The sequence below is a fragment of the Xyrauchen texanus genome, chromosome 7 (genome assembly GCF_025860055.1).
Source record: "Xyrauchen texanus isolate HMW12.3.18 chromosome 7, RBS_HiC_50CHRs, whole genome shotgun sequence".
Lineage (NCBI taxonomy): Eukaryota > Metazoa > Chordata > Actinopteri > Cypriniformes > Catostomidae > Xyrauchen > Xyrauchen texanus.
Window position 1 is genome coordinate 10993077 of NC_068282.1, and position 15865 is coordinate 11008941.

A 15865-nucleotide genomic window follows, 5' to 3' on the forward strand; every position below is an offset into this window, starting at 1 on the left:
GGTGTGCAAAACCATTTTGTTCTCATCTCTTCCCATTTATGTAAGCTAGTACAATGAGTGACAAAGATGTGAAACCACTCTGGCAGCCATATTTGAGGTGAGTCATAATAACAGCAAGTCACAGAGGGGTTTAAGCGCTGACAGTGACGCATATGAACTAACTTTCTCAGCTAGATGCTAATTTGGCAAACACAGAGACCTGTTCAAGAAATAGGTAATAATGAGCCTGTTTACATGTACATCAAAAAACTGGTAACTCCCAAAAATCAGCTTATTTAAAGTAAGAAAACCATGTGACCATGAGATTGGAAATAGTCAAGTTCTTCTCTGCTTTTGACGTCCACGAAGAGGCCTGTGCAAACTCGTACATTGGATGTGTTTAAATGTGGTCCACGCCAATCTGTTTATTCTTCAGCTGTTTATGACCTTTGCATTAACCAAAGGTTATCCGTTGTCTACAGATTTTTCGAAACATTGACGAATAATTCCAAATGCTGTACGTCATTTTGCCAGAAAATGACAGACAACAAAATCAGTTTAACCAAGTGCTTAAGTTTTGACTTCACACTCTCTCTCTCTCACTCTCCCGCTGTATGTATGCCTTGTTTATTGCCTGGTATTAAAGATGCATTTCGGGCAATCAGATCACATAACTGGTCATTAAATGACCAGTTATGGCAAAGGTGCCTGACCACTTTTGTAGGGATTTCGAGTTGTGGGTCTCTGATTTCAGGACTGCAAACATCCATCATTACATCAGTGTGTTACAGCATTACAATAAAGCACAAAGAGAACAAAATGAAAGCTTGAAAAAAGTTGTGCATCAAACTGCCAATTATACTTGTATTTAATGTAAGAGCAAACATGATATTAGATATTAGTTATTTTAGTGAAGTGAATGTATTAACTTAGCTATAGATGTGTGTGCTTCTCATCTGTGTCACTTTATGTTGATATAAGGCACACAGAAAAAGTTCCATGAACTTGTGCATGCAAGCGCTTTTTCAAATTTTACGATCGGATGGTTATTTTCTTATAAAGCTGAATGTAACCAGCAAAGTTGAAAAACATCTTGCTTTAGTACAGCAGTTGATTGACAAGTCTTTCACCCTAGAAAAAACAACTTGGTTTCACACACTGGTTTGGGAGTCAAACATCTATTATATCTCCACTGTCAAACCATTAAGATGGATGGTACGCCCCTAAATATAGACTTTGTACAAGTATGATGAATAAAAATAGACTGTGATGGAAATTTTTACAACTCAGTCCATCAGAGTGACAGATAAAGATTTGTTCTAGTGCAACCTCTGGTTTATATGACCACACAAATTGTCAGCTTATGAAGCATAATTGGTATATGAATGTGCATGTAAACATGCTCACACTTTGGTGATTCAAGTCCCTATTTAGCGGGGCTTCAGTCCTCATCTTTTATCTCAAACCCCTTAAAAATCTGTGATCTCTCTTTGCGTCCACCGAATACAGCAGTTGCAGTAAACTATCTGAGGGAATTTTACTCTGAATCCACTTTCGAGCTGCTTTATAGCTGTCTTATTTGTTATCATTTAAAGTAAACATGCAAAGTATGAGCCAATTACAACTGGTCAGTATCCCTAAAGGATCCCACTAGAATAAAAAAAAAAAAAGAAAAAAAGATTGTGGTGTGACTTGACCTATGTTTCGCTCCATCTTGTCTTGCTGGTATTTGATCTTGCACATGATGGCATCTCTATTTTCTTTCCTATGACAAGCTATACTGCAAAGGTTTATGACCACATACACATGTCTGAAATTGATTTACAGACTGTCATGTAAAAAGCAAACACATCTCGCATCAGTAAACTCTGTTCAAGCTACAGTAAGCTGAAGCGCTCTGTCACTGCAACCTGCCTTCCTGTGATTAGCTAATACAATTAAGCACCACTCAGTGTTGGAATTACCTCAAGTTATGCTCTATTGTCTTGCAGTTTATGTTTCCTAATTTAACATGCAGAAATTTTCTGAAACAACAATAATTTCATTTTCTTTCATGCTAGTTTATGAATCAATGCTATTCAAACAGTCTACTAGAGCATAATTTTTCCAACCACCTCACGATATGTTACACGTCATGATACATATGTCCCAATTTAATCACGATATCATAATTGGATATCGTAATTAAAAAATATTTTTAAAGCCGATGTGTAAAAAACATAAATAAAATGTGTCTTGTTGTCCAGTAAAGAAAAATCGAAACATTCTTAAAACAAAATAAATATACTTAAGAACCAAAATTACTTGAATTAATTTTTTGTCATGTTTTCAGATAAATCTTATAATGGAAGCTGCTTATAAAAACAACAAAAAACAACAACAACACAACTATTTGCTAATGGGGTAAGAAAAAACTTGAGTCAAAGGGAAAAAATCTTTCATACATTTTTTACTATACATTCTCCTCCCTGCCTATAGGTGGTGATATGCACAAAGAATGTGAATCGTCGAAAACAAAAGAAGAAAAACGTGAAAGTGGAGATTTATTGTAAAAAAGGACTTTTATATTGATCTGTTTCTCACCCACACCTGTCATTTCACTTCTGAAGATATAGATTTAACCACTGGAGTCATATGGATTACTTTTAAGATGCCTTTATGTGCTTCACCATTCACCTGCATCGTTTGGGCCTACAGAGATGAGATATTTGTCTGAAAATCTTTGTTAGTGTTCAGGAGAAAAAAAAAAAGACATACACAACTGGGATGGCACCAAGATGAGTAAATGATGGGAGAATTTTCATTTTTGGGTGAACTATCCATTTAACTAATATACCCAAAATGGCATTATAAAAACCCATATAAATTCAAGATGGAGCCCGAAAATGCTAATTGTCTTCTGGGTTTAAGGACAACAACCTGAACAGCTCTATATTGATAGAAAAATATTGTGATTCATCTGTGTTTTGAGATGTAGGAATAAAATTGAAAAAATAACCGCATTCATCATCACAATTAATTGAACACATGAGCTCGTTATCCAAGTAACCCGAGAGCCTAGTTCCCCCTGTTTTTTCTTTTTATTTACGTAATGCTTCTCCCAAATCACTGACCTAGTACCCTTTGGGGAACTAACAACACGTCATTTTTCAAAACTGTATTGCCTTTAAATAAACAGCTTGAGTTTGAACAAATTGGAATCTGGGATGAATTTAACGGATTTCCCTGAGACTTTTCAGAAGAAAATGTAATGAGGTCAGAGGGTTATTGGCTCTCAACGGATTCCTCCGAGGTCAGTACAGGATGTGGGGTTTTGGTCCTAGAACAAGGTGCTGAATTATAGGTTTGGCAGCGTTCTCGTAGAACAGTTGCTGTTCCTGCCGCATGTGAACACTGAGATCTGGAGACTGTGTTTTTGGCCCTAAGCACAATTTTAGGTGTATAGAGCCTAGTGCATAGTGCCTAGAGCCTAGTTACCCCTGTTTTTTTATTTCCGCAATGCTTCTCCCAAATCACTGACCTAGTACCCTTTGGGGAACTAACAACACGTCATTTTTCAAAACTGTATTGCCTTTAAATAAACAGCTTGAGTTTGAACAAATTGGAATCTGGGATGAATATAAAGGATTTCCCTGGGACTTTTCAGAAGAAAATGTAATGAGGTCAGAGGGTTATTGGCTCTCAATGGTTCCTCCAGGGTCAGTACGGGACGTGGGGTTTTGGTCCCAGAACAAGGTGCTGAATTATAGGTTTGGCAGCGTTCTTGTACAACAGTTGCTGTTCCTGCTGCATGTGAACACTGAGATCTGTGTTTTTGGCCCTAAGCACAATTTTAGGTGTATAGTGCCAAGGACAGCCACAAATATTGTCTTATCCTTCTTTAACCACTATTTCAAACATTATGAAGAATTTGAAAGTTACACATCTACAGTCCTAATCAGTTTGCGAAAGTCTTCGCAAAAAGGATGACTTATTTTAGGTCAGTGGTTCTCAATTGATGGGTTGTGACCCAAAAAGGGATTGCTCTTTTGTTCTGATAGGGTTACAGAGAGAAAACAATGGGGAAAAACAATGTTCATTGTCATTGAGTCATAAACATGCACACCAATAAAATGATAATTTAAAATTATCCCAAAATAAAAATATTCAACAATGCAAGAAAATAATGTAATTAATTTTTGCTTTTGATGTCAAACTGTTAACAGCTTATTACGCATAATCTGTGTAAGAACGTGTAGGTAAACATGCTCATGCATGGTAAGGATAGCAAAATATGGGTTTATAAACATTTAAAGGTGAAGAAAAAAATGCACATCTTTTGTCGTTGGTGTCAAAACAGTATTTTGTTGAAAATTCACTAGGTAGTTGCCAGACAAATTAAGCAGATGCCAACAGGCCCTCAACCTCAAAGACTATGAAAAAAAAACTATGCAAGCAAAAGGAAATAAATCACAGACACAGCTTTTGGTATTTTGGTGGGTCTCAACTTGATGTCCAATGTAAAATCTCGGTCTTGAAGCACCACCAATTGAGAGCCATTGATTTTATTAAATGGCTAATTTAATTTGTGTTTGTCTGGTTAAATCCAGTTAAATTTCCACACTGACCTCGTCCATATGTTGAGATTTGTGCAGCACTTTGTATACAAAAGGCTAAATAGGATTAACTAAAGATACTTTTGTTTAGAGTAGTGTCTTTAAGGCTTAAGGACATACAGAGAGATTGATGGAGACTGAAAGTTCATTTTGCAAGTCATTCATTATTCACCCATACCTCTTTCCCTAATCAATGCTCATCAACCCTCTGATGGCCAGCTAATGGTGTTTTACTGCTCTCCACCAGTAAATATCTTTTCTCTATGCAGGGCACGCACATTTAGCAGAGTATGTTTAGTGGTTCTTCACTTGTGTGGCTTAATTAGCTGGGAATTTGTCTCCTTATAGCACCTACAATATAATCGGCCCCTGTGGAGGTGTTATATATAGGTCTCACACTCTGTCATTCCAAAAGATGGGTTTATGGGTTGGATATAAAGTATAGTGACTTGTTAGGAACACAGTGCATGCTATACAAATGTAGGTAGGCATTACAGAAAGCAGAAACACAAATGGCTCATTCAAATGGGGACTTGTTGGGACAGCAGCTGCTGGTTTTGTTTTTGTTTATGTGTACACATATGGAGTCTGTACTCATTAGGTGTGATTTACAACGTGATACTTGAGAAGTTTAAGTCCTTAGCTTTGGCATGAGGGTTGACCTCATATTATAAAGTAAGTTAATGGTCCATGTAACCTTGTTTAGATTATTTAACTTCAGTTGGTTGAGTTTTAGCTGAAAGGATTAGTTCATGCAAGTCTTTTGAAAATTAGCTAAATTTTTCAGTAGTGTGAAAGTAGCTCAGCTAAAATCAGTTAAAAATAAACAATTGACTTCTATTTAGCATTGGGAACTCCAAAATAGTTGATTCTTTTGGACGAATCATCTAAATGAACTAGTTCACTTGAGCCCTGCAAAAGGGACTGTAACAAATGCCACTGTTTTCTTTTTTAGTGTGAAATATTAAGTTAATTACCGATGTTTATCACTGTATTTCGATTCAGTTATATAAAATAGGGTATTTTCTAGTTTAATTAAGTTATGTTCAAATTAATGTTGTCACCCTATTTGTTAATGTCACCTTAATTAAATATAGAACTATCAGATGATATTATTGTATACTGCAGATTCAAAAAATTCAAATGAGGGCGAGTAAATGATGACAGAATTTTCATTTTTGGATTAACTGTTTCTTCAAAAGTTTGTTGTAAAGGAGTAGTTTTGTTAATTTGAGTGCTTAATGTTTCTTCATTAAGGTCTTCCTGCAGGTCCTGTAACTGGTACATCCTTGTTTACATAGGGATTGGGACAGAATGGCGCAAAAGCAATGCTCTGCATGTTTCATATCACGTCCCTGGACACAATGAGCCTTTTCACTGCCATGAACTTTTAGGTCACCCATGGCTGTCACATCTATCCTCCTTCATCCTTTCTTTCCTGCATCCTTTCTTTTCCTCTACTTCATCTCTGGGGTGCCCTTCCAAGCTTGCCCATACCCTGAAAACACAACCTCCTTTATTAAAACCCCCGGGACAAAGATGTTGCTATTCCAGAATCGGTCAAAGCCCATTCATCATTTTTATTTTTTGTCTTTATTTATATAATCCATTCCCTTTCACAGTTCGAGCCTTGCTGATTTGAATAATGGCTTGTATAAATACTATCAGTGTAACATTCTTTGCATTTCGTATCTATATTGCTGGAAACATTATATTGAATATATCATATTTCACGCCAATGTTACGGTACATATTCTAGCAAGTTTTTTTTTAATGTAGTATCATGCTATAGTAAGTAAGAGATATGTGTTGAAAGTTCAGAGTCTCGTCTCCTGTTGTTAAACTGATACTGTATGTCCTTCCACATGAATAAGATTTAAAGAGTGCAATGGTGGAAGAGGAGATTTCTGAAAGAGATAGTGCCATTAATCACATTATGAACATATTGGGGGATGGGTAGCCTGCAGGAAATGCTGCTGCTGGTGTTGTTTTGCCTCACAGGCCATGCAACAATGTGATGTTTTATTTGACAAAGATGCTGAGCTTTGAACTTTCTACATCAAAGCTAATCTGATATGGTTATCCATGAATAATGATGCAATGGTACTACACCAGTAGAGTTAGATGCATTTTTCCCATCACCATTCATTTTGTTTTGTAAGTTTTCTTATTTGTGGCAAATCTAATCTTTTATTATTTTTTATTTTTTCAAATTACACTGTTGCCAGGTATGGTCAAAATAAACTCACTGAGCACTTTATTAGGAACACTATTGTCTGACATGGGCATCTGCTGTTGTTGCCCCTCCGCCTCAAGGTTTGACGTGTTGTGCATGCTATTCTGCTCACAACAATTGTACAGAGTGGTTATCTGAGTTACAGTAGCCTTTCTGTCAGCTAAAACCAGTCTGGCCATTCTCTGTTGACATCTCACATTAACAAGGCGTTTCTGTCCACAGAGCTGCCATTCACAAGAGGTTTTTGCTGTTGTTGTTGTTTTTGGGACCATTCTCAGTAAACTCTAGAGACTGTTATGAGTGAGGAGGTCCCAGGAGATCAGTGGTTACAAAAATACTCAAATACTGGCACCAACAATCATGCCATGGTCGAAATCAAATTTACCCCATTCTGATGGTTAATGTGAAAATTAACTGAAGCTCCTGACCCATATCTGCATGATTTTATGCATTGCACTGCTTGCACATGACTGGATGATTAGATAATTCATGAATAATTAGGTGTACTGGTGTTCCTAATAAAGTGCTAGGTGAGTGTACACCCAACAGTTTATGAAGATTACAGGGAATTACAAGGAATTATTGAAGTCAACATTTGCAGCCCAATTTAGTTCCGTAATGAGACAAAATATCAGTGTGTAACAGGATATTTAATGAGATTAGGGCGGGACTTGATTTTATCCATTGCTGTATTCAGATCTGAACATGAGTTTGCTAAAACAATGCCAGAAAGTTGAAACATACTGTACGCCAGTACTAGAATGCAGATGCTAGCTTGAATTTTTGCCTTTTTGTGTTCCAAAATGTGTCGGACTCCAATTTATAATGCATCGCAAGTTTGCGTCACATTCTAAACATTCGCTATAGCGGACATTCTCTTTCAAGTCAACAACTGTCATGGCAGAGCAGCAGTTTGAAGAGAATATTGCTGAGCAAGTAAGTCGATATATCTAAAGCAACTTACATGAATAATAAAAAATCCGGTTTAATGCCACACACGTTTGAAGGTAACTTTTTTGCCCCATAAATACTGAGGTTTGTCCCCACCATGATAATGTAAGAATGCATGTTAAGCATGTTTCACCGATGCAAGCCTATACTTGCATTGAGTGTGTTTCTTCTAAATAGCTATTTTGCAGTTGGTTAACATCCTATGCAGGAATGTCAGGGGAAAAGGAAAGTAGTTTCATAGGAGGAGTAATTTATTACAATACAAAGGCAATTTATTAAATTTTAGTTAATGATTTTACTTTAGAATAACGTGCACCAATGATTCGTGCACAATAAGACCATTAGCATGTATTAAAAACATAAATATGGTCCATTATGATTCTTTAAACTATAAGAAACATATTTACCTACCTTTCTGAAATACACTCCACATATTACACACCAATAAACACAAACAGCCACAGGGCACTTTCTCAAAATGATAAAAGACGTTTAATTCCTGTATTTAACGATCCATTGCTTCAGGATCTGAGGAAGACATATTGAATGATTAAACAACATGTAACAACACAAAGTGAATCCTAGAGAAACTGTGCTGTCCTACTGCCTTAGGCATTTGCAAACTGCAACGGCCTGCCTTTTTTTAATCTTTAAGTTCCTCTTGGGAAAGGATGGATAGAGGGAGCCCTGAACATACCTGATAAGATTGACCATTTTCAGGTTTGTCCTTTAATATTACCTCAGCAGATTAATTCACTACATCCTTGGTACAGTTGATGACGGTGACTGAGCAACTCCAATGACAATCCAGTCTGTTAAATAAGGAACCTCCATCGCTATAATCAACATGTCTTCACAACAGCTTCCCATTCCACCCCTCCCCCAGTGCCGAACAGACAGAATTTTGCTTATTTTTACCCATATTCAAGACCACAAAAATACATAGGCTATGCAAACACATTGCCTGCTATCTCAGAGAAATGTATTTCCATATGAGAGAATCTCATCAAAAACTGAAATACAATAAGAACAATTTCTTCAAGGCTGAAAACAGAAGCTTGTGTTGTCATGTACAACACTAAGCAAAATGTAGCAATGTCTTAATTTTATCATAGGCCCAGTCAAAGGCATAGTTCACCCAAAAACTAAAATCTGTCGTCACTCACCTTCATGTCGTTCAAAACCTGTATGATTCTCTCTCTTCTGTGGAAAACAAAAATACCTTCAGATGTATGCTTATGCTGTGTTTTCCCATACACAAAAGCAAGCAGTGAAAAGGGACTGTCAAGCTACAGAAAAAAAGAAAAAAACATCATAAAAGCCGTCTATATGACTCATGTGGTAATTTAAAGTCTTCTAGAGCCATACAATAGCTTTGTGTGAGGGACATAATGAAATGTAAGTATTTTTTCTCTGATAATCTTTGAGGGCTATGGCAAAAGGGAACATTATTAGTGAATAATGACATAAAAGGAATAGTCCACCCAAAAATGTAAATTCCCAGATGTTTATGACTTTCATTATTTTGCAGAACACAAACAAATATGTATGTGTATATTTAGAAGAATATACATATGTGCGCTATATGGAAGAAAGCTGAAGAAAGTCAGTACAACATATCTGGGATGGCATGAGAGTGATTAAATGATGACAGAATTTTCATTTTTGGACAATTCCTTTAAATTTCAGTCTATTTCTCACACACAGCTTTTGTATTGATTCAAAATACTTAAATTGACTACTTTCACAATGCTTAATTGTGCTTTTTTTGTTGTTGTTGTCTTTTTAGAGCTTGACAGTAGGGCTGGGCAATATGGCAAATAAAAAAATCTAGATTTTTATCAAACTTATGGATGATTCACGATTCTATATATATATTTTTTTTTTTTCAACTTTCAAATGTACTCCAACATGATTCAAATTTTAGTTCCTTTATTAGAATGTAAGGCAACCTGGTTAGAGAAATCTTAAAAAATAAAAAGTTATTTTCAATCTAGGAAACGTCTCGTGTTATTTTGCTGTAACCCTTGTTCCCTGAAAAATAGGGGAATCCAGTGATGGCTTGAGTAAATATTATTTTATCCTTTGATAATGAATTGGTTTAAATTGCCGGTGACACACGTTGGCGGTGTGTGCGTACCTTTGTAATTGTTTAGAATTTTAGAACGGCCGTGTCGTCTGCCGTGTGAGACCCCCTATAAGCTACCCAGCAGCTCACACTTTACCAAAGTTGGGTTGAAAAATATGTTTGAAAAGACAAAAACTATATTGCAATGAGCAGCCCTATTTATATCTGAAAAAAATCCCAATATAGTATATTGATGTGTAGTATTATACATGCAGAAGAATTGAAAAACCCAACCTTTGCAATCCTGGAATCCTTCATCGTCATAAATTAGATAGCCCAGGCATCAACATCACAGAGTTAAAGCAGACTTCTCTTTGAAAGGTTTCCAAAAGACCATCAGATTTGCACGACTCGAATACTAACACATTTCATCGTTTGCAACATTCTACGCAAAGTCACAGTACTCTACCGATTTAACCTTCTAAAATGTACAGAATGCATTATCCACAATTTATACAATACCTAGGCTTGCTAGGTAATTCTGACAATTGCTTTGAACTGTGGTAACTTTTATAACTGACAAATTAATTATTATAGCCTGATGTACCTCTTTAAATTGTGTGTAATATTTTATCCATGTTGTATTACCAAGTAATTAACCAGTATGATTTATAACCAGGGATTTTCATGCTTTGTTACCTACACGTACAAATATTAATGAAAGAATGTCAAATTTGGTATGCAAACACTCGCTTAATTACATGGAGGAAGCTGATGACAACGAATATCATGTATCTTGTACCATTCTCAAGCTACAAGACTTCATGTTTAAATATGCACTATTTTTGGAGCGGGAGATTTGTAAGAATCTGAAACAAAGGACCATAAATCAACGGGCGGAAAAGACAGCCCAGTTGACCACGTGACTCTGAAAAGTCACTTCTGATTGGCGCAGGACACCTTTGGAGATGCGGCCAATTTTAGTTCAAGTTTCCAAACATGAAGAACACTTCATGTTTGACAGAACTCTTCTCTTCTGTCTTCACGCGCTTCATTTTCTGCTCGTCTGACTGCTCAGACGTCACCATGTCATGTGAGGTCCAAGGAAGCTCGGGGCTCAAAGTCCCGAGGAAGCCTCTAACTCTCTACGGTTTACATTTACATTTATGCATTTGGCAGACGCTTTTATCCAAAGTGACTTACAGAGCCCTTATTACAGGGACAATCCCCCCAGAGCAACCTGGTGTTAAGTGCCTTTCTCAAGGACACAATGGTGGCTGTGGGGTTCGAACAAGCGACCTTCTGATTACCAGTTTACCAGTTATGTGCTTTAGACCACTACACCACCACCACTCTAGGTTTACACACCAATGAGACGTCCTCGCTTCAAAGCCAACCTCATCATTCATACAGACATTTTATATGCAGTCTTACAGAGGTCCAAAAAATCGACGGAGCGAACTTTCGACCTTTCAAACTTTCGAACCTTTTTGAACGGAAGGAAACACCACTACATGCAAGTACATCTCCAATATTGTGCTCAAAGTGCTGGTGTATTTGCTAAATACTTTGGGTAATCCGATAGCACATCGATGTAGACTAAAAGAAGTACCTATATTACCTATATTGGTGTTAGAAGACGGGCACGTTAACGGTTCCCGTCTACGTTCATCAACCCCTAAATAACCTACAGATAATTATTGGGAAAATCTTCAGATTTTCGATGCCTAAAAAAGGCATCAAACCCAAACCTACACAAAACCTCAATCAGAAAACATTCTGTCACTTTAAAATTCTCTTTTACAGAGATTTACAAACAATGAATAGTTCTTTTCAGGCATGCCCCCCCAATCATTTATATATCAACTCAATCTTGAAAATTTGTACATATTTAGTTGGCTATTTCGAATGATTTTGTACGAATTAGGCACGAGTTCCGTATGCATGAGGCTTTAAGCACATTCTTATTAATATTATGCACTTACCCAAACCACTTATCTAAACCTAAACGATCAGTAGTGTGTGTAAACATGATAGCAAGCTATTGTGTGTGACAGAAGCAAGTAATTGTCACATATTAGATGGAAAAGATGTCCAGCAACATCATTGGCTGTAGTGAAAGTCATACGAATCCAGTCGTATGATATCATACAATATACGTATGATTTCCAAATTTAGAAAAGTCGTATGAATCCTTACGATTTCGCCTTGAGAGTGTATAGTACATATACATATTTTCATTCTGCTTAAGACATTGTTGACTGCCTGCATTTAGCTTGCATGAAATGGAAAGAGAGATGCAGCATATATTTTTGCTCAGGGCGCAGGTGCTTTGCAATTGAATTTGTATGTCTGGGTGAATTCAGCATCACAGGCAGAGATGAGAGTTTCATCTTTGCCTGTGATGGCTTGAATCCACACAGTGAAAATAAGTTAACCTACACTATATTCGGTCACAAAGGTTATCTCCCACATAAAATTACATTTGAATTGTTTTTGAACCTTTGAATAAGATAAAGATATATCATGAATATGATAAAATTCTTATCACATATCAGGGTTGATTTTCTGTGCTCCTCAAAACAGAAAATGTGAATGTTGCTTGCTTCATATAAATCTGCCAACACAATGCTAGGGTCTTTTGGGTGGCTGGTGGTTGCTAGGGGCTTTTAGGTGGTTGCTAGGTGGTTGCTTACTGACTCATGTCAAAAATGCTCAAGCCTCTATGATATTCTGGTAACTTGCTTGGATCTTTCTTTCAATATAATTAGATTTTTGTTTAACATCTGTCAGCTGATAATCATGAGTCTGATTGCTTAGAAAAGTAATAGCACTCCTCTTCTCAATAAGCTGCATGATTTTAGATTTCATTCATGTTCATATATAAACATGTTACATGTCAAAATGTAATACTTAGTGTTGGATTTTTTTTTTTAAACTAACCCTTCATATGAGCAAAAGTAATTGTGATACTGATCCTTACATATAGGCTATACACTGAGAAAATATTAATTTATACTATTTGTTGCATTGAGTGGAAGGCATCTGCCAGGAATAGAATACCTTTCACCATATTGGTTGCCAACTGTATTGTCCAATTGTTCTATTTGTGTGTTTTTGGTGAAAGGAATTTGCCCTACTTTTCCACACAAGGCACTGGTGGCCTTAATTTGGTGAATAAATGGCCTCGAATGCCATGAAGAAGTCCATTTTTTAACTGCTGCTTAGACTAAAATTGACAGTTTTTTCTATTCTTTATTTGTTGATCACTAAGCACTGCATCATTAGTACTTTTGCTCAGTTTTAAGACTAGAGATGTAAACAAACACTCTAACCCTAATATTACAAGATTCATGTTGAGGAGACGTGTCTAGTACTTTTCTAAGGAATTGGCTTTATGATTTTCGCATGGTGAACACTAAAACGGGGCAAAAATAGCAAAATATTACTTACACTTACTCTGAAGGGATCCAAGCAATATTTAGGGAGAAGAACATCTTGGGGCTTGGCTCTTTTGACTTGGACCAGCAAGCCTGCACCCTGAAAACCCTGGCAACCACCCAGAACACACAAGCAACCACACAGTAATGCACTAAAAACAATCAGTGCACCTTAGCAACTGCATAGCAACACCCTGGCAACCATCTACAACACCATCCTGGTGGTGAGTTTTGGATGGGCATGCATTACTCTGCTTTTAATATTATATTATTATATTTAATTCACACTTTACTTGATTTACTGGGTATTTCAGTTATTTGTGGCCAGTTTAAAAAAATTATAATAATTATAGAGGTCCATTGGAACTCTGAGTTCTGATTAACTGTTGCATAATGAAATCATAGTTAACCCTTGTGGAATAAGCATACTGTACATACAAGATTAAATGCAAGATAAATGTGAAACAGAGAACTGAGACCTTTGCATTTCTGTTGGTAGCATTTAAAATGTCTAATACAAAACTGACAATCAATGATGAGTACACAAGCTTTGATGAGTACAATGTTTAATCCTTTGTCACCACTCATTAGCAGCAATGCATGCCCACTTTCTTAGTGGAGGAACATCCAACTCATTTCTTATGTGTCTTTTCTACACTCTTTCCTGTGGACCAGAGAAAAAACCAATCATCGTGCTAATTCACCCAAACCAAATTCAGCTGAAAAGTCTCAAAGCACAGGGGGCTGCCTTCTGTCTCTAATGTGACTTTAATTGTTGTCATTACAGTAGAGTAACTTGTCTTGCTGCCATCAATTTCATAATCATAGGAAAGGCTAGATAATCACATTAAAAAATAGATCTATCTCAGGGCTTCCTTGCAATACACTTTACATTACTGAGTCTACTTCACATAGATAGGATACATTTTATGTAAACATTGTAGTTACACTCATAGATTCAGAAAAGAGCTACCCCTTATCAAGAGCCATTTTTCACTGTATACCGTCCTTGGAGCTATATGGTGCTTTACGTTTTTTTGATGTTACATTAGGCTGTAGATTCTTTAGGTTAGCGTTTTGGTTTTGTGGATAGACCTAGATGGTTTTCTAAAATTAAAGTATAAAGATTAAAATGTAATTTGCAGGTTTTAAAAATAGTCTCCTAAAAGGCATTAGGCTTTCATTTCTTATTGAAACCTTGTTTTTCTTTTTAAGAATGCATGGCCTGGGGTTGGATAAGAATAAAACAGCCAGTCAAGAGCTACAAAAAATATAGATCAATCCACTAGAAATCTATTAAAGAATGGTAAGGATGTCAAGGGCATGATTTTCAAGGAGAGCACCGTTTTATAAACCAATGCCTCAAAGAGTCACATTGTAAAAGCGCGACATACTGTATAGTTCAATGGAAACAACTCCAAACCAGTGTGGATTCACATTTAGTGCTGAGAATAAAATACAGTGTATGTATATGTATCATTAATGCTATCCTGTGCTCTGAACCAAAATAAGACAGATTTGCAAACCTCAGCTTTTTAACAGTCTGTGAGAGTCTGTTTATTATTTTAAATATCTACTTCGGCATATATCCATTTTTATTTATGTTTAAGTAGACTACACGTGCAGTTCTGAGTGCTTCGCCCACACGTTAAAAGCGTAAAAGTGATGATATTACGGGTAAATACATAGTAAATAGCATTTAATACATATTTAATAGCATTGAAAGCACTTTATGCATGTTATGACAAAAAAGAAAGAAAAAAAGGACAAACAGTAGGGGTTCCTTTAACCGATGGACTAAGCAAGTACGTTAATTATTTTACGGTAGGAGATAACCGGTTTGAATTTCACCTGTCAGATGCACGACTTACTCAGATTTACTCTGATCCACCCCATAAGACGCTATTAAAGTGCTAAATCCTCCTCTTTGAAGAAATTGTCGACAATAAAACCGTTACCCCCTCCCAAAAAAGGAAAGAAAAAGTGCCTACCTTTTGGAGTAGTTCGTGTTGCTGCAGTTAACGATTTCGTACGTGAAGTGCGAAGGGCGCTGCGCGAGCCCGTATGGAAACTGACAGCACAATGTTTCTCGCGATGATCGTTTTCCTTCACAGTGGTGGGTTTCCTCTTACAAATACGTTCAGTCAAAGAGCCGCGAACGCAGTCAATAGCTTTTAGAAATCCATGGCAACCGAGAAAGCCTTCCACAACTTCGCTCCACTGTGACCGAGTTAACACACCCCCCAACCTCAATGACAGTGACTCTATACTTCTCAACAATATGCCAATTGGTAGGATAATGCATTACTCAGAAGCACGGGGGTCTAAGGGGTATTTGCAGCTACAGAGTCGTGTGCAAGCACTGTTAACTGTTCTCCCTTTTCTCTCCATTTTTATGGGTGGTATAAGTCTAATAAATAAAAATGTACATTTTTACCACCTTTTGAATCGAACATAGAATGTTTATATATATATATATATATATAGAGAGAGAGAGAGAGAGAGAGAGAGAGAGAGAGAGAGAGAGAGAGAGAGTTCAAATTTCAAATGCATCTTAAAATAGAGGGTTTTTTTTTTTTATCCCAAGGATAGGACT

At 36.6% G+C, this 15865-nt stretch overlaps 1 protein-coding gene across 3 annotated transcripts in view; it reads right to left on the minus strand.

Moving 5' to 3' along the window:
• The window catches only part of LOC127646527 (neural cell adhesion molecule L1-like protein), a 125611-nt gene extending 110130 nt beyond the window's left edge, over window positions 1-15481 (minus strand). Inside the window, exons 1-2 of one of the 3 annotated variants that reach the window (XM_052130269.1) lie at window positions 15261-15272; window positions 8928-8964 (exon numbers count right to left, since the gene is read on the minus strand). The gene's annotated coding sequence lies outside the window, so the exon portion shown is untranslated. Of the gene's footprint in view, window positions 1-8927; window positions 8965-15260 lie in introns of all 3 variants that reach the window. The other 2 variants (XM_052130268.1, XM_052130266.1) reach the window with 2 other exon arrangements.
• Window positions 15482-15865: the final 384 nt, after the last annotated feature.